The sequence below is a fragment of the Triturus cristatus genome, chromosome 10 (assembly GCF_964204655.1).
Source record: "Triturus cristatus chromosome 10, aTriCri1.1, whole genome shotgun sequence".
Classification (NCBI taxonomy): domain Eukaryota; kingdom Metazoa; phylum Chordata; class Amphibia; order Caudata; family Salamandridae; genus Triturus; species Triturus cristatus.
Window position 1 is genome coordinate 559968691 of NC_140593.1, and position 19935 is coordinate 559988625.

At 42.3% G+C, this 19935-nt stretch overlaps 1 long non-coding RNA gene across 1 annotated transcript; it reads left to right on the top strand.

The window, feature by feature from the left end:
• Positions 1-1738: 1738 nt before the first annotated feature.
• LOC146789730 (uncharacterized) lies at positions 1739-9058 on the top strand. The gene is made up of 4 exons (XR_014970146.1): positions 1739-1924; positions 6791-6883; positions 6999-7127; positions 8788-9058. It is a non-coding gene; the product is annotated as an uncharacterized LOC146789730 (long non-coding RNA).
• Positions 9059-19935: the final 10877 nt, after the last annotated feature.

Genomic DNA, 19935 nt, shown 5'->3' on the forward strand with positions numbered 1-19935 from the left:
TTAATAGCAACTGAGCAACATTTTTATGCGCTCTCATACAGAAAGGAAGTGGACTAAAAAAAATTAGAAAACATACACTGGGTGAGTTACACCAAAGACACAATGTGTAGAATTCATTACTAGACATAATAAACGCGAATTATGCTCAGTGAGACACACCACTTCCAGACGGCATGCCCGAGGCGCTTTGTATTTCATCATGATCTGCCGGGGTAATAGTTTGGGGTTGATTATCTCTAAAGATAGGCATTTATGGTATTTACTAACAATAAAGGCCAGACTACAGGGGATTCTTTCTCTGTTAGGTTTTGGGGGTCCTGTTGTTTCTGAGAGCACCCGCCCGTCACAGAGGGTAATTGCTTGGATTCTGTGGGAGTGCTGTAAACACAAGGCCTTGATGAAAATGCCCATTAGGTCTGGCAAATGTCATGTTTGGAGTCGGTGCTCGACTCCCTGCGCGTGGTCTACGCTATGGTGGCACCAAGCAGCTTTTCTTTGAAATTAAGTGAAAGGATGCAGCGTGGTAGCGGCTGGAAACCTAGTCCATACGCCCTGCCTTTCATTTTAGCATGTATAGCTCCTAGAAACACGCAATGCAGCTGCTTAGGTGTTTTTTAAATTTATTTTAAAACAAAATGCAATGCGTCATTAATAACTACAAGTAAAGAACGTTTCCGTTGCCCCAAAGTTTGAGCCAGAATCATCGAATTTATAATGCTATTTTCCTTGAGAGTGATAGCACAGTGTAAATACCTAATTTGTAGCTTTAATAGGACATGAGGCAGTGTTCAATTAAAATAATGCAGTGGAGTAAAGTGATTTTCATGGGATCACACAATTTGGCTAAATGGGAAAGCTTAGTAAAGTGATAAGAATCTGGTGACAATCTATATGTGCATCTCCATTTGAGGGCCCTAACATGGGACAGTATTTTATGTCAATTTATTAGGCAAAAGCGCTAATTAAAATTACAAAAGCACCCTGCATAGCACTGAGAACGCTGGTGCAGTCAGGAATCCTCTTTGCGGAAACATTCAGCTGCGGACACGCCCTGCTTCCAAGACGCTTCATTTCCCACTTCCAAAACATGAACAACTGAGCAGATAATAAAATGAGGGACTTCGTAAAAACTCTCGTTGGTGATGGGCGCCATCAAAGAGTGTCGCACCACCAGCACTAAAGACAAACCAGACTGGGTTTTTGAATCCAGGCGTCAGGTCAACATCCTGTCGTTCTGAACAAATCATGTATTATCCCCGTGCCCAGAGAAAAGATCTGACCTGTCCTTGAGTGATTTAATCTGGAGCTCATGTAAAGCAAGTTTCCGCTACATAAAACATGTAGTAAAGAAATCTTGCGCATACTTGAAAAACTAAGAAGCTCAATTTTTGGCATAGGATTAAAAAATATGTACCAACTCATAATTATGTTATTTCCATCTGACCTTTTCCGCAGCCGTTTTTCATGGTTATGTATTGGTTACGTGGTGCTACCGTTGAAACTACATGCCCCATAATGCAATACCGAGAAGAATAAGTAGAAGAAAGGGGACGTTGTTGGTGCCAGAAATGCATCTCAAACTAGCACATCAAACACAGCCAAATGCCAAACTATTTCACACTGTTTTAGATGTGGATTTCCACATCCTTTCACATGCACTCGTCTGTAAAGGTGCTATTGGACTATAGGGACTGGTCAGATTTTTTTTTACACACGCACTTCCGGTAACGCCGGAAATTCTGCAGTTGGAAAGCCATGTTTGGTGAGCGTTGTGATGGCGAGGGCAAGAGAGAGCCGTCGAGATCTTTGGGGATTGAGAGATGGCGATTGCTTTGTGGTTTCTGCAACTTGGTTATCCGGACTGATGCGGGAAGATTTTACAAACAAAATTACTGGAGATTGTTTATCTAGCAGGAGGTATCAGGTATTAATTGCGGGGCACGGTTCTGGGATAGCCTTTTTTTGCGGGTAGTTTTATATTGCGCGAACTCGCCCTGAAGTTATCGGAGCGCTTTATGCGAGCACCAATCGTGTTAAAGACACATTCATTGTTTGGTAGGCACCCGGAAGACAAGTGATTTGCCCAGAATCACAGGGTGTTAAGCCAAAGAAAACCCAAGCTGGTTCCCCAGCTCCAAATTCGCAGCTCTGGCTGTTGGGTCACATCGTCTCCAGGATGGGTTGTATTGCCACGTGTCCCAATATAGCGCGGAATGTATTTTGGTGTTTAAAAAGGCATGACTTCGTTGAGGTTTTCCCAGTAGTGCCTCCAGCATGATGTGGCGTAAGTTATCCGCTTTTCCATGTGTTTGGATTCAGATGTTCGGATGATCTTAATTGGGGTCAACGGCCGCGAGCGTGATCTCTGCTAGATAAAATAACCGTCCCCTTTCAGTTTTGAGGAAGGGGGATCTAGTACATGCAAAACGGTCACACAAAAGCTTAGTTTCAAGCAGCGACTTCTTATATAAGAAGAGATGTATGGTTCTTCAGATATTTTGGGGAAATTAACTTTTGCTTGAAGCGTAAGGGATAGAGCAAAGCAAACGCGGTCACAGCACACTCCAGCTATCTTCAATGCTCGCTGGCCCCTTCTTTTAAGGAACACTGTTTTACATATTGCGACTTTCGTTAAATACTTTTAAGTGCAACTTTATTTTTCTGAGCACTCTTGGCAGCTGGCGTCCTGTGCTAGTGTGCAGTCAACGAGGCTCTTGTTTTTCGCAGTGTTTTTAATATGAGAGGACTGGCTTGATGTTGAGAAGCCAGGCCCTCCATGAAAATGTTGAGGCCTTCTTATGTGACCAAAACCAGGTCCAACCTGATTTGCTGTGCCTCGTGGAAGTCTAGATTTGCATCGGAAGAGCTGCCACTCCCTTGGGAGTGCCAGATCAGCACAGGCTTCTGCATGGGCGTAGGAAGTGTGGGGGACACAGGGGACATATCCCCCCAGATTTAGGATGGGGGGGGGGCAGAGGGGACAAGGGTGGGGTGGGGAACGAGAACATGCAATAATTTATTGTGCCCATCTTTAATTCACAGGGCCTTTAGCGTCCAAAGCACTACCTCTAATGAGCCTGCAGGCAGAGCCAGCCTTTGCTCTGATAGCGCCCTGGGCGAGGGACATTTGGCACCCTTGCTGATGGTAGTGAATTGAATGAGGCAACAGAGGGTTACTTTTGTGTACACTAGTCAGTACCTGGGTGAGCAGGGACTCGCACTTGAACACAAACATCCCGGACCTCCCGGAGCTCACCTAAATCACATTTAGCTTAGCTGGCCAGGCAAATGATGCGTTTGATGAGGTTAGCCAGCAGGGGTCAGAGTGTGAAGGGAGGGTACGAAATGGTCTAAAGGGGTATTAATATCACCTGCCATATGATAATGAAGTACTAAAACCACTTTAAAATGGTAAATCAGACAGAAGCAAACAGGCAGGGACAAGGCTGTAGCAATGTGAGAAGGGCGCTGCTGTTGGCATAACCATAATGCACACAGCTCCATGCGCCCCTCAGAAAATTGGTGACCAGGGCCTGGGCTCAGCTCGAAAGGCCCACCCTGACTGCACATGACCTTTTACCAGCCTCCAGTTACCTGCGAACAATCTGACAGTCAGAGGCCACCCGCCCCCTACACTTTTGTTGCACTGCTACCCTCCAGGAATTGTTTATAATCTCAGCCGCAGCTAACTGCAGTCTGCACTTCCGAGAGGAAGGGAGATAGGTCCTTTGTTGATTGCTGTCTGATACTGCCCCTCCTCAGCCCTACCCTACCTGCCCACTTGAAGACCCAGGCCTGGAAACAGCAGTAAGATTTGAAGAAGTAAATTAAGAAGATTTGGGAAAATACAGTATTTGCCTGGGTGCTTTACCACTCTTGCAGCGAGCATCCTCAAAACACACACACAGGCATGCACACACATGCATCACGCGTGCACACACACATGGGCGCGCACACACACGTGCAAGCAAGGTTTTCCATGCCCCCCCCAGGAATTTTGTATCTCCTATGCCCCTGGGCTTCTGGAAGGAGAATGTTTTGCCGTTCTCCATTTGATGTAAGTGCCAGGAGCAGGCCATGTGTCTAACTCCCATTGTGCCTGTCAGCCATCTGCTCAAATGTCTATTTCCATACCTTCTGTAATCTTTCTGGTTTTGCTTATTCGACCACCGTCATAATGTTCATATTGTAATGATTTCAGCTAAATTAGTTACAGAATTGGGTCTTTGCCCTGCCTACAAATACATTTTATGTACTAAATAAAGCATGTGTGTATTGGCCCACCTGTTCTGCCTATTTTCCTGCTGTTTACAACTCAGTCTGCAGCCACCACAATTCTCACTGTGATTAGATTATCCATACAACCACTGGCATATACCAACACAACCACCACTATATTTGCACACCACCACCATCATACATCAAATGAACCCACTTTGGTAAGGTTCACCCACTGTCATGTCCACAGTCCCTATGTCCTTATCCAACACATTCACCATTATAGGTATGCACAACCAACATCTTGGGACAACTTATCCACCATCATACCACGATACCAACAAGATACTCCAGACTTCCACCGGGGTACATCCACATAAATGCCATCATGTACCAGCACATCACCATCATACATCAGCAAAAAAACACTATGCACCCATTTATCACATTTTACAACAACCATCATCATACAAGCCGCACCAGATGTCCACACAATTAACCTCATGTTCGCTATAGTACATCCACAGAACCACCATCATAAGCTAACATAAAGAGAAATAAAATTCCGTAAGAAAGCTATAGTTGATGGGGAGTAAAGCTATGGCAATCTTGAGTTAAGGTGCCTCTTTAACATCCTGTTACACCTCTTTATTAGATAACCTCTTCTGCTATCAAACTCGCCATCACCCTTATTCAACCCCACTCAACGTAACTTATAACTGCACACCAAGTGTTAAGTCTGCAGAACCACAAGTCTGCAGAACCACGAGTATGTCTCATATATTGATACACCCAGCATTAATTGTCTACATCATCTGCAACAGTATGCACACCATTATATATATCTGCACAGCCAACATTCTATGTCCACACACGCTGCCCATGGACAGCCACACAATCCAGTATGTAATGTTGGAATGGCCGTGCCCTGTGTGGGGTTGGCTGCCTTGCGGGGGGGTTGCCTCCGTATGGGTCGGCCACAAGCCCTGACCGTGCGGACGGCTGGCTTTACATATGGTAATAAAATATTACTTTTGGTTTAAAATATAAATAGAAATTCCCTGGAAAAAAGCCAAAGCACCATTATAGTTATATGAAATGTTCAATAACAACATAACGTTTTCAACGGTAAAAACTGAAATAAACCAGTTAGGGTTATCTCAAGTAACTATAACCTGTGCCCTCGCCAGGCATTGCTAACTACCCCACATTTATATCACTCATGACATCTTCTATACCATCATTGATAAGATCACTGTGACATTTTCAGTTAAATTATTGATAAGAAAGCTGTGCATGGTGGGGAAGTGAGTTATAGTTACTTGAGAACTATGACTGGCAAATTTCTGTGTTTTTTTTGAGTTTCAACGTAATGTTACTGAACATTTCCACTTACTATAAGGTTACTTTAACCTTTTTGTTTTTTCAGCAAATATATAAATTCAATCAGGTTTTGGTGTTTTTTTTTTTCTATTGAACAAAAAGCTGTGTTAGAACAACCAATATATTGTAGGATACCGTGAAATATGCAATTTTTGTTTTACAGTTGCCTGTGAAATACGGATTTTATAACCGTAACAAGTCCCCAAACCACTCTGCTGCAAGGTTATCTAAATCCTGAATGAAAAAAATGCATATTGTATGGCTAATTATCTACCAGTATTTGTATCTTTTAGAGCTAGAAACAACATTTTCTGGTGAAATCTGTAAATTAAATGGCAATTGCAGTAATTCTATAATGATGCCATAAGCACTGCAGGCAGACTAGCATAAAACCACTTACCCTCGCCATTTCGATTTTTCTAATGAACAAATTGTTAAAGATAAAACCTAAATATTCTAATTCCAACCAGTTCTCATTTTTAGGTGCACTTTGAAGCCAACAGTTTTTTTTAAGTAACCACCCCAGAATGAACATGCAATGTAAAAATCCATAACAGGTAGCTGTGTAATATGGTCCTTTATATTGCTATCTCTTTACAAACCTAGACTATCCTCATTATGCTTTCTACCCCACCCTTGACAAATAATTAAACTCTAATACTAGAGCACTATACAATCTGTCAAGAAATACTCCTGCATCTTACTATCGCCATTAGATTTCCAGTAATGAGATTCTTGACACATTTCTAATCCATGCCTTCAGTGCTGCTCATGGGACATCCCAGGTAATTATCCAGATATATATCGGCTCAAACAACGCAAGTTCAGCTTTTTATCATTTCCTAACCACACTGATTGTTCTCGGCACTGTCGAGATTCCGCTCCTTCACCTCCTTGAACTCATGCAATGGAACGCTCTCTGACTTGTTAAATGACAGAACCCAAACAGCTTCCTATGCATTTTCCAGTTGAGGATGTAACTTCTAACTGTGAATTCACCTCCATTTGTTATCGATTTGGTGTCCAAAAAATGGGATCATACTCAAGAACTGACTATTCACGCTGAACCTGTTTGCAAGGGCATAATATGCTCCATGCTTAATGTATCTACACAGAGAAATGTTCAGTTCAGTGTTCAAATAGTCAACCCTACAAAATGTCTGCAATGAATTTAATTTTGCTCCTTCAGCATTGATGTGGATTTCTTCTTCGTTTTGGCGTTACCAATAAGTCTTCAAAAACAGAACTTCCAATTCATCTACCATTAAAAGGTTACATGTAGGTGAGTAAAACACAGAACTTACACCACTGTAGTAACAGTTACACATATTCCATTTTTTGTTTTTGCTTAATTCCCTCATGTATATGCCTAATAATTGTTTTCTTTGACCCTCCAGGAAATCACTGTCCTTTATTAGCAGAAATGACAGCTAATGAATGGATTGCACTGCTGTGTCCCTGAATGAAAAGCACATCGTTTCAGGCAGAAGTGAGAGCTTTATAAGTTGCGGGTGATTCTTTGAAAGGTAAGTGATTGATAACATATTAAAAGCTAGGTTTTTTTCTTGGCCATATAACCCGCAAAACTTAATCGTACGACTCCTCCGCCCCCCCCCCATTATTCCCCTTGTTGTTTGTTCACCAAATGGGCCACCTTAAACAAAACTCCTATTTTACTTTTCATTATAGCATGTTTATATGGGCATGTAGCATTTTCAAGCAGTCCTGTCTACCATAACAAATTCAAGAATGGTAATGTGTCCCCAGGTCTTAAAGTTGTCCGGGTCCGTTAATGTTTAGGTGCCCTTCTACCCCTCACTGCCACAGGGACCAGATTTTGTTTTAAATATGTAGCGCACGCTGGGAGTGCATTGAATCGAGCAGCAGTTAAAATATAAAGGGGAAACTTTTTTCAAATCACAGGAGGTGCAGGCTCGAACCTGCTTTATTAACTTGAGTCGACTGCTCTAACATTAGGCCACAGCCTTCGCCACCAAAAACGAGTAAAATCTTTAGTATTGTATACACCAAAGTGCGAGTTGTTGCTTATTTATCTGAAGCAAATTACACCCATTGACAAAGCCAATAGTCCTGGCTTGTTGTAGGTGTAACGATACTTGTGTTTTATGGCAAATGAATGGACAGAAGCAGCAAACTTCCAGTGGGGCAGCTCTGTGCAAAGGAAAGTTGTTAGGCTTTAGTGAAGGGCCTGTTTGTTTTTGTTTTGTTATGGGGGCGAGCCTGCAGGCCAGGATCAACCCTGATTATGAGCCCCGGGCCTCGCATAACAAAAGAGCAGGCGGTCCTAGACTACCGCCCCCAGGTCTTAAAGTGGGCCGGGTCCTGCCGGTGCTGACCGTTAATCTTTAGGTACCCTTCTACCCCTCACTGCCACAGGGACCAGATTTTGTTTTAAATGTATAGCGCACGCTGGGAGCGCATTAAATCGAGCAGCAGTACTTTCTGTTTGCAGAGGAAGCATGACAGTGTCTAGTGAACATGACCATGGCACATGTTTGTTTCAATGCATCTACATTGGTACAGTCTTTCTTCCAAGTACTCCAGCATTTCAAAAGGGTGAAAGAGGCCGGGACGACAGACTGCTACTTGGGGCTAGAACTGTCATTAGGGACCAGGGGCTAAACACCAGTTATGTGGTGGTGCTTTGTATTCAATTTCTGTTGTCAGTCACGTTTGCTCTTTTATAATTCAAACATTTAGTGCAAATTTTGAGCTACAGAAAAGTACCCCTGCTCTTAGCCATGCCCACTCCTGCTGCCCTAATTGTTATATGAAGATTTGGAGGGGACCCAACTTTTTATCATCAGAGATCTCATCGCACAAAAGTTAAGACCTTTGCTAAAGGTGGACATTTCTGTCCTCTTCCTGAAACTCCAACAGATTTCCTGAATACACAACTTGCTGCTTCACTCATAAGTTCATAAAGGAACTTTTTCTTTCTTCACCTTCTGCCCCCCTCTTCATCAATGCTTTGCTCTCACCTGTGCCTCTTTGACCAAGTGACCTTATTGTTTCACTTAGGAACCCTGTAACCCTAACCATATCTCATCTGGCACACTGTATGAAATAATGAAATTTGAACTTTTTATAGGCAGCGAAGCGCTATTAAAATTCAAAAATAGTGGTGGTAGCATGATACTGATGTATGTTATTTTGTTTTTCCAGAGTTTATGAAGTCTGTGTGCAGTGGCAACGGCTGGCCATCAGAAGTATGAGAAGGAAGCTGGCTATAAAAATTTGCAATGCCAGAAGAGGATTATGGAAAACTCTGCATCTAGAATCAAACCACAAAGTTGATGGTTTTCGTTAAGCCATTTGTTCTTGTTGCAGTAGTCTGGCCTTTTTTCCCTGGATTTTTTTTTCTGGACTTTTTCTCTTGTTTGGTATTCTGACCCCTGTGGGGCCAAATATGTGCTTTAGATAAATAAAATTACATGTTGACACATCCCGTTTAATCATTTTTCCTTTAACCACTGTTTTGTTTAGTCTTTTGCAAATGGTCACCATGTCAAACAGCGTCAGATAATGCTCTGTACCTCAAAATGAGGCAAATCCCAGTGAGTCAGGAGTATGGGAGTAGCGGCACATGTTAAGCTTATCTGAATGCAAAGGTATGACATTGCTGCAGACCACTTCTTTTGTATGATGGTGCTTGTGATATTTCTACAGCACAAACCTAGCCAAAAATAGCAATTCACAGATTTATTTTATACAAGTGTCTACCCCTCACTGTAGAGTTTAAAAAGTAATCTTTCTAAAGCAGGAGAAAATTAATCTGATTATTAGGACCAGATTTATAGAAGTTTTGTGTCTGGTTTGCTTAAGTTTTATAATGCAGACCTGAATCAAAATCCTTTTCAGGATTTGCAAACCAGAGTAAATTTGGTATTTGGTACAACACTCATCCAAAATGGGAAACGTTTCACGTTTGTTTAGACATAGTATTTTTTGGGTAACGGAAGGGTACCCTTCCATTACAAAACCTTCCATTACAAAACCTAAGCTAGACTCCCGCAGACCACATTGCATTATAGTGCCAATGTGTGTGCATGGCTCTCAGCTGCCTAATGGTGCAGTGGTGCTAGTGAGAGGGATAGACATGAGGGATAGACATGACACTTTCCTACTCTCCCTGTTATGCAACACATCCCATTAGGGTGCTGCACTTCGTTCAGCGACAAGTTTTGTAAATCTGGGCCTTACTTTAGAACTCGTGGCATTGCAAAAAAATCTTGGTATTGTGTAAAAAAGGCATATTACATCCAAGTTGCCTGTTTTTTTCAGGAAAGTACATTGAGGAGTTGGTCCTCCAAAAGTTTTCCTACCAGCAAATCCATATTCGTAAACTACTAGTGGGACCTTGCGAGGCAATATTGGCAGTCGGCTAATGTGCTCCTAACATGGAATTGTCAAGGTGTAATCCAACCCGGAATTATTTATTAGTGATCCACAGGCAATCTATATTATTAATTAAATCATCTGGGAGTAATCTACACTTGTCCTTAAATTGGATTAAAATCATCCAAGAATATTTCACAATCATCTGAAAGTCCTTATGTGTCATCATTTATTAATCCACACTCATTCTGTAGTTGTCCTTAAATACTACTGAGTAATCCATGCTCATTTTTGAGTTGTCATTAAATCATCCTAGAGTAATCTACACTCATACTGAAAATGTGATAGGGCCATTCTAAAGTAATCAATAGCCATCCTGAAGCGGTTATAGGATCGTCCAGGAATAATCAAGTCATCCTTAAATTGTCTAGAGCCCATCCTGAAGTAATTCTCAATCATCCTGAAGTTGTCAATTAGTATTCGTGGAGTTGTAAAAGGTAATCACTCCCTGCCAGTGGAAGTCATCAGAACACCATCCTAGAGTAGTTTTTGTGATTACAGTAAGAGTCATCTCATTTAAATATTCTGCCCTATGGGCATACTTCAGGATGGCTTGGGATGACTTCCCCTGATAATTACAGGAATAGCCTGGCTGAAGTCATCAGATGAGTCCAGAATCACTCCAGGATGATCTTCCTTTTTGACTAGGGCGAGCATCGCTCACAAATAGGAATACTTAAACTGCTGCTGAATTGTGCGACCATCCCTACAGTGTTGTGGGGCAACAGTACTAGTCCAATTTCACAGTATGGAATGAATGAAATTTGTGCTGCAGCTGTGACATCCGAGCATGCAGATGCTTGACGGGGAGCGCATACAGCCGTAGACACAGAGCAGGAACATATAACATTTTTGACAGGTGGTTTTAAGTCCTTGGTAGTAAATCAGTGTGGTGCAAACATTCTTTACCACAGAAATGTGAAAGCAGAGTTCTGGATGTGGGAATATGTATCTAAGAGATCGACAGCAATACTTATACAAAAAGGCAACTTTCTATATCCCAGTGAGAGATTGCCGTTGGAAAGTGTGTTATTTTTGGTTGTGTGGGAGGGAGATAAATGTGCAGAGGCTTGAAACAAAGAATACTGAAACCTCGGCAGATTACCAGTTCCAATGGCTAGATTCATAGTGTTCCAAACTGGTTTCAGTGATGACCCGGAAGAAAACAAAAACACCCCCTGCATTCCGGCATGGATCCACCCGCTTGCACAATGGGCAGCTCCACATGTGTGCTTGAGTGCTTGTCAGAGGCGCAACTAGAGCCAAATTTCGGGGGGGGCTGAGCAAAAATTTCGGGGGGGGCTGAACTTTAAGCAATAGGCAGAGTGGAGCTGCAGGGGCTCTTAGAAGGGCTGAAACAACAGCGAGGCCTCATTAACATGCAAATGGTCTTTTAAAGACCTGTGAAGTGCTCGGGTGCGGCTTCTTTTTTGCCCGGGAAGGTGTCTCATCCCGGGCTGCCACACACGACGGGGGGGGGGGCTGAAGCCCCGTGAGTCCAATGGGTGTTGCGCGCCTGGTGCTTGTGACATCACGGTGCAGCCTGCACTTAAAATGGAGCACTTTTCTCATTTCCCCTCCCCTACCACTACAAATGATTGGGGCGGGGCCTCCGATCTCAGTCTACCGTTCCTCCCACATCGGCTCCTCTCCAAATTAAAGCGCAAGAGAGATTGTAGCAGACCAGGCCGGTCCTAGGATATGTGGGGACCCGGGCAGAATAAGAACATGTGAGGCCCCTAAGCAGAGATGACGTGGGATCAGATCAGGCTGGCTAAGGAAAGTTTATTTTTTATAATTAAAATTACCCCCCCCCGTGACCCCCATACCCCCAACTTGTGCTGGCCGCGACAGGGTTTTGTCAATGGTTGTTAGCTGTTTAAGCTGAATGTGTAGCAATAAATTACTTTCCTTTCCCCTTGTTGTTTTGACCAATAAGTAACTCCTTCACACACATTTACATAGGATCACAACTGGAATGCAGGACCATTGCTCTTTGTGCTCTTCAGAGAGGCCATATTTTGAATGATCATGTAATCTGAACACCTTTTTGACCCACAGACAGGCACAGTGCGAAAGTTGTACTGCCTGCATCCTCAACTCCAAAATGCTCAACGGTAGCCTGTTATAAACACCTGGAGGCGACTCAGGACAAAGGGTATATCATACAAGAGTAATATGCTGTGGAATGAAATACAGAAACACACATGCTGGAAATAGCAAGCACACTTGGGGAATGTAAGATTAAGTAAAGCATGTGAAATAAACAGGAACAAAATCACTGCCATGGATTACCCTAACATCAGGACCACTGGAATTATGTGGCAGGGTGAGTAAATTATGTGGGAAGAAAAGGCAAATTATGTGGCATAATCCGGCACATTTTTAAATAGTATTACTTCATTTTTTTTGCCATTTTTAAACTTGGTAACACTGTTTGGGCACTGGTTGCTCCCCATTAGTACCAATTTAACACCCAAATTTAGCAGTGGGAAACAAAGTTGATTATTCCAGATTTTCAAAGGGTATGCAGCAGATGATGTATTATGTGGCAAATGCGTCAAATGCATAATTCTGCAGAAGTCGCCGCTGCCGCAAAATTGCATAATTTAAGTGGCCCTGCCAAACATGCAGCATCAGACTGGGAAAGAAAATAGGCCCAGTACCAAAATAGTGAGTTAGTTACCTAGAAAAGTGTCCCATGTTTGCAAACTGGGGCAGGTTTGAACTTGTAAAGCTATGCCGTGTAAGTGTTTTGTAAGGCATGGAAGACTGCACTGATTTGAGTTTGCTGCAGGCAATGTTTGCTTTAATATCATAAAAATCAACAGTAAAAACCGGCTCACCTGACCATAAAGTAGGTCAACAACTAGCCAAAAAACAGGGCCTAAATACTAACTGACAGCAGGGCTTTAAGTGGGATGAAAAAACTGGGGGGTCTTTCAAATGGGCATGGCTGATGTAATTAAGGGTGTGGCTTAAAAACATGTAAGCTATATAAATCTGTACATAGAATAGTGCGCCGCCCAACTGGCATTTTGCTGCTCCATTCATTGCCTCCAGATAAATATTGCAACAAGTAAAATTACACCTACAACAAGCCTGGACTATTGGCTTTGTCAGTGGTTATTAGTTGCATAAGATGAATAAGCAACATCTACGTCTTTCTGGTTTATAATATTGAAAATGCTCCATCTGACATGATGAGACTGCGAAAGAATTATAACGAGTATCTTTGACGTTTCATTGAAGTTAGCGAAGGGGGGGGGGGCACTGCTGCAGGGTTAAGATTTGTTTTTTCACTCTGAGGGTGAGGGCAAAAATGGAGAGCACCCCCGTCTCATCACCTGCTTTTCAGAACTTTCATTCATTGTGCAGACACTGGATCAATGTGTTTGCAGGCGAACTTAAGGACATGAATATAGGGCTCCTTTTAAATGTCCATTTTAATTCACTACGGGGTCTAAGACTTGAGTGACCCAGCAGACTTTAAACCCTGCTGCATCCATTTTTACATGCAGATTCTGCAACCCTTGTCTCACTGCGGTACGCACATCTATCTGCCCCCCCGCACTCTATTCAGTGTGTCTTAACCCTTTAATCCCCCTCTCTGCTCTGTTTCCACTTGTCCTAGGTGAGCAGTTTCCATTGTGATGCACCCTTCTATCTTTTGTTCTGCGCCCAGCAGGATATTCTGCTTTACATTGATACAGGGGCAGGACAACCTTCACAGACACGGGCACTTCAATAAACGGTCTAATTGCTGTCGTCAACGTGCAGATGCAGCTATTAGGCCCACAGAGACAGGCCTGCAGGGGAGATTGTTCAACCAAAGAAAAAATTTAAACTCTTAGGGGGCCCCCCTGGGCCTCAATAGTTTGGAGTCTGTAAAGGTGCAAGGCCCCACGGCTGCGAGCAGGCGAAGGGGCCCTGAGCAGCTGCCCATGCCTAGTGCCGATCAGAAACCGTTGCTGCTCCACAGTCCGGGTGAAGTGAAGGCCTTTTAACGGTAATCAAGATACAGATAAGTAGACAACAATTAAAATGTAGGAAGTTCATCTAGGCCTGTTTTTGCATTACTCTGGCGACCTTTCCATAATAAACCAAAGTGGTAGCATGCAAAGAACTAGGAACAGCGTAAGTTGTCGCAAAAACAAACAAGGACGGAGTAAGGAGTGGGGCGATTTCTGCCGAATTAGAAGGCAGCAAGCGAAAGTGGCCATGCTGTTAACCAATGGTAAGTGTGGGCAGGCCAAAAGCCCCTTCTTATTTTTTTTTAACACAATAGATCGTCGCCATAGCGACAGTGCATGCGCGCTGCCTGCAGGCTCGACCTAAAAGCAATGAATCAGTGTATAAAGTAGTTTCTTTGGTTGTAAAGACATTTCTACAGGCCCGGAGCACTTCATTTGTGCGGGAGAGTGGCTGGCACCAGGGACATCTTAAGGATTTTGGGGGCCCTGGGCCAAACACTCATCCCAATTCTAAATATGTTTACATCTGATATTCAGGGATAGTGGCGTGTAATTTCAATATTGTAACACAGCAGCAGCTCACTAATATTACTGCAAATAATCTCTGACATCCTTCCATTTCTCACTGCAAGGTCCTGTTTTGATCTGAAAAAACTTTTTTTAAGGATGTTGCATGAAACACAAACACATTTCTCTGCAAAATGTCTGTAATAGACTTCAAATTCACATTAAAAATAAATTGAAGGAAAACAGTATTTAAAACCATGTGGCATATTTACAAGCCCCTATCGCCAAAGGAATTTCACTTTTTACGACGTTCCTGTGGCGATAAAGGCTTCGCCTTATTTACAAGGTTGTGTTATGCCTCTTAAAATGGCTGAACGCCGCCTTGTAAATAAGGCACCCTTTCACTCTAGACCTAGCGTGAAAGGGATGGGCAATGGGTGTTGTGGAGGGTGTTAAGCTGCAACACCCATTGATTTTGACACTGCCCCATATTTGCAAGGGTGACGTGAATATGGGACAGTGCCAAAATTAAGACCAGGGAAAACCTGGTCTTAACATGGGAAAATGAGGAGAAATGCTTTATTTTTTCTCGTTTTTGCTGTTTCTACATGTGCTGCATTGTGCAGCACACACAGAAAAATGCAATGAATGATTGTTTATGTGCAGGAAGATGTGCCTATAGTGCAAGGGTGCCTGCATTGGCGCTAGGTAGCTTATTTTAGCGCTGGCGCTAGGGGAAACACAGGGGTGCACCGTATCTTTGTAAATATGGTGCATCCCAGCGTTTTCAGAATGGTGGAGCGTGGTGTTAGCAAGTTTTGCTTAATGCCACGCTCCTTCATTCTGTTGTACATATGACTCTATCTGTTTAAGAGTAGGCACAGTAATTAGGTCAAGGCTCTGAAGAAAAGAGCTGGCTCTATCAGGGGGCACCATGAAAAGTATGGGCCCTGGGCCAGAGCCCACTTTGAGGTAACAACGAAGGACCTCTTCTTAAAAATCAATTACAATGTGGGGAATATATCCACCATCATATGCAACAACAATGTTCCACAGAGATGAATTAATAATTCAACATTTTATTTATCAAAACATATTTTTTTTAATAATATAGATTATATTTTCTCGTTTTTAAACATTCATATTGGAATGCATTTCAATGTATTTATGTTTTTACAAGGTAAAGTATATAATCCGAGCCATTATAAAAAGTGAGCCCAAGGGGAGAACAAACAAAATAGAAAAATATATTTTTTTTTATCTGCATTGTACATACTAACAATCCAAGCAATCATACCACACCTACACTCATACTATACAACATAGTTACACATGTAAAGATATATTATATTACATTTCATATATACAATTAAAATGAAAGGGCAACTAAAGCGCCAACGCGCATTTCAGAGTGGAATCGGAGACCCACAATTCCTTCGTCAGGGCTCAACAATCTTTGAGTACTTCGAGTAGGAGTCAGTTATAATCCAGACTTTTCCAACAAATTTTTCTCACAAGGAGTACAAACAAGGGCTCAGGGGAGCTGTAAATAGGGACTTTGGAACAAACTCTGTGGAAACAAGGAAGACATATTTTAGTCTAAAATTTAACAAGATATGGATTAATATCATCTATATTGGGTAAGGAGCTTGAGGCAAGGAAATACAGAAGTGAAACTTTACTAAGGTGAAAATAAAATAAAAGAAAAAAAGTAAAAGAAAAAATGTGCGGGCAAAAGAAGAACTGTGATAAAGAAAAGATCCACTGTACCAACACCCAACATAAAGTGCTCACGGAGAAATATTTTAACGAAAAAATACTGACACCTCCTTCATTAATATATGCCAGAGGCTAGAGTCCTAGTATGGGAGCAATTATAACTCTGCAATAAATAAAATTTCCATAAGTGCCATAACCTATTAAAAAAGGAAAAAACAAATATGCCTATATTTCTAATGTCAGGAAATTAGAGCGATTAATATAGAGGAAATTTGCCCATGCCTCAAAACCTGTTTGGCTGGCACTCAAAATGAAACACATGGAGGTCTTGTTATTTCAACTGCAGCAATAAATCTGAACTGCGCACAAAAGATAAACGGGAATGCAGGAATCAACATTGGTATACATGCAAAACAGTATTTATGTGTTTGCTAGACACAATCAATTGTGTCAAAACTACATATTTTAGAATTATTTGCCAATATCATATATCCTTGTGCCCAATCCTTTGTGCACAGTGCAGCACTTATTCAGCTTTTTTTTTTTACAAGGCACCATGCTTTGAAAGCTCCCCAGCACAGCACAATTGTTTCTTGGCTCCCTTGCACCGCACCATGCTTATTCGGCCCTCCTCCCCCCATAATAATCACAATACGGTGCTTACTTTGCTCCCCTGCGCTGCACCATGCTTTCTCAGCCCTGAGCTCAACACCAGCTTATTCTGAACAAACTGAACAGCACTGGGAGGCTCACTTCAAGGCAGCAGGGAGCGACTGCCCGGGAAGCGCTGGTTGGCATGCCCACAGCAGACCCGTTCCCCCTTCAGTCAGAAGTGGTAGGATCCCGGCCACCCCTGTCGACAGGATCATCACAAAAAGAGTCTCCACAACCCTGCCAGCTGCTTGTGGGTGCAGGCCATTCAAACTGACAACATACGCGGAAAAAGCGCTTTGACGCCTCGTTAGGGGTAGTGAGCGCTATATATATACAATTACACTGGTGCTTACTTCAGTCCACTAAAATATCTCACAGGTGTTGGAACGTACTATTTACCCTCCGAGTTGCATTGCTGCATCTGGTAACCCTTGATTTTGATGTTTCACACATATCTCTGCAGCAAGCAGCCACTTAACTGTGTCACTGTGCTTGGAGTGCAAGAAGCAGTAGACACAAGACAACTGTAGGCACTTTTCTTTCCTTCGCTGAGTATTGAATTAAACATCTTTTGCAGCAGTTAGTTACTCAGTGAACTGCGTCTGAAACCTGTTAGTTACTCATACACTTGTGCAGCATTCACATTCACCCAAGGAGCGTGTCAGACCTGCCAACTTTTTAAACCTTTTCACAGTGTGAGGAGAGGGCGGGGCTTAGTGCTGAGCACAGCCAAGACATTTTCAAATTAACTGCCACCAAGCAGACAATCTCCTTACCGGCCCCCCTCACCCGATTTGCCAACACCAAAAACAAAGCCGTTGAGGCTGCCATCAATGCCCTTAGGAGGTTTCACACCTTGTAAGGGACATAAGCTGTGCAGAGCCACAAAACAATTAGCTGGAAACCTACTCTCTGCAGGGGTTTCCAGCTAATTGGTTGCACACCATGTGATATCGGCTCCTCACCATGTGCCCGTGTGAAGTGAGCCGGTTGTACACTGGCTACAACAAGATCACAACATCTCACAAGTCAGTGTCCTAGTTTTGGAGAAAGTACAACCTAAGGAAGGTACCGATCCCAGCCAGTTATTATCTCAGAGAGAAGTAATGTGGATTAAAAAATTCAATACTATGGAACCCTATGGCCTTAATGACAAATTAGACCTCAGTTGTTTTATTTAATTCTTAGCACTTCTTGTAGGAATCTATGGTTCACACTCCATTCACCAACATGACCTTCATTTTTGCTATACATATTCTATACATCATAATTTTGGCACCACAGTTACATATATACATTTCAGTTTCACCCTAGGTTCCGTTAGCTACCAACGGTCACATCACATCTGCTGTGTTTAGCGCACACATTCGGTTTGTTCCATTATATCTGTTGTAAATATTTTTCATTTAACTTGTCTTGGTATGGTACCACTATGCATATTCCCATGTACATGCTTGTTGACATAAGATGAGAACTGCAACAGCTTTCATGTAGATATTTTGCCTTACTCGCTTTTTTATTCCGTTCACGTTCTCTGTTTACTTAGTTTGCAGACCACTTTCACGGTTGCGTAACCCGTGGCGTTTTGCCCTTTCAGCAGTCACCAGCCAGTGTCAACCACGTTTTTTTCTGGTAACGTTTCATACCCCATTTTTATTGAGCGGGATTTTTAGATTAGTAACTTTGCATCTAATGGAGGTTCTCTCCGTATTCCCTGATGATTATTGCCGCATGTCCTTAATCTCTAAGGTTCCATGCACCGTCTTTATTTTCACCGTTACATTAGGAGCTTTGTTACTGCTAGTCTAGGGAAACCTTTGTCCTCTTCAACATGGCCGCCACAGTTTTGCTACACGATTTAGCATTTGCTCATCACGTAATCACCCACGGCTTGGGCGCGATCCTTATAACTTTCGGACACTCTAGAGCATAGATCACCGCGTTGCGTTATTACTGACTGTTCAGGATCTACCTACTGAACATTGCTTCATATCCAGGTCAGTTCTCCTTTAATACTGTGTATTTTTAGTGCGGTAAATTATCGAATTTCGCACTTACATTTCTTCATGTTTTTTTTGTATTGGCAGACGTTGCGTTTCTTTGGGACTTTACATCAGGTATGCGTAGGTTGTTTTCGTTCATACTTTTTGACTGATGTGGCCACCATTGGCCTTACACCCTTACATCTTTTTAATTTACCACAGAACTCTGCATAATCAGATCATTGCTCGTGTACCGTGATTCACCATAGTTCCTCAGTAAGTTCACTTTTTTGCTTGTATTTATTTTTCAATCTCTGTTAGTTCTCGTGCACCCATGCTGCACTTGTGAGTTTCATACAGTCTCGTTTTCTGTTTACACTTTTGCGTTATTATATAGAACGCATGTGGCATGGCACATACTCCATTAAGTACTGTTTCCTCACGCTTTCCAGTTATTGCGTTTCACCCACTTAGGTCTCTGTCGTTTAGCACTTTTTAGCTCAATTTTTTCACCGCTTTACCTGCTGGTGACGGCACCTCTCACACGTAGATAGCTTCTTTTATTCTCCTATAATGGGTGTAGCTGGACTTAATGGCTTTGGTTATTTCATCTTATGTTGCAACAGCCATAATATTAAAATTGTATTTATTTCTGTATTTCCAGTGTCCCCTGAAGAAGGGACTTGACAGTCCCGAAATGCATTGGGCACGGAGCCATCAAAATGCAATGTTAACCTAAACCATTGTAGTGTCATTACTGTTGTATAAACGAATTGAAGTGTCAGCTATCATGATAGAATCATTGTTTTAATGATTGAACGAGTTGATTACCAACTTCAATGTTTCATGGCTATAATGAAATTTGATTGGAAAACCATTTGAATACCGTTGTTCTTGTTTATTTCACATTTGAAAATTGTTAACTGGTTGTATACAAATATTGAAAAGTCAGTACAATACTTAAATTGCTATGCACACGGTTTCCCTCAGGCTAGTTTGCTTTATTTATTTCACACAGTCTTGTTTGATGAGGGACTGGCAGCTCTCTTACACTGTGTAGCACGCACTAGGAGAAAAGC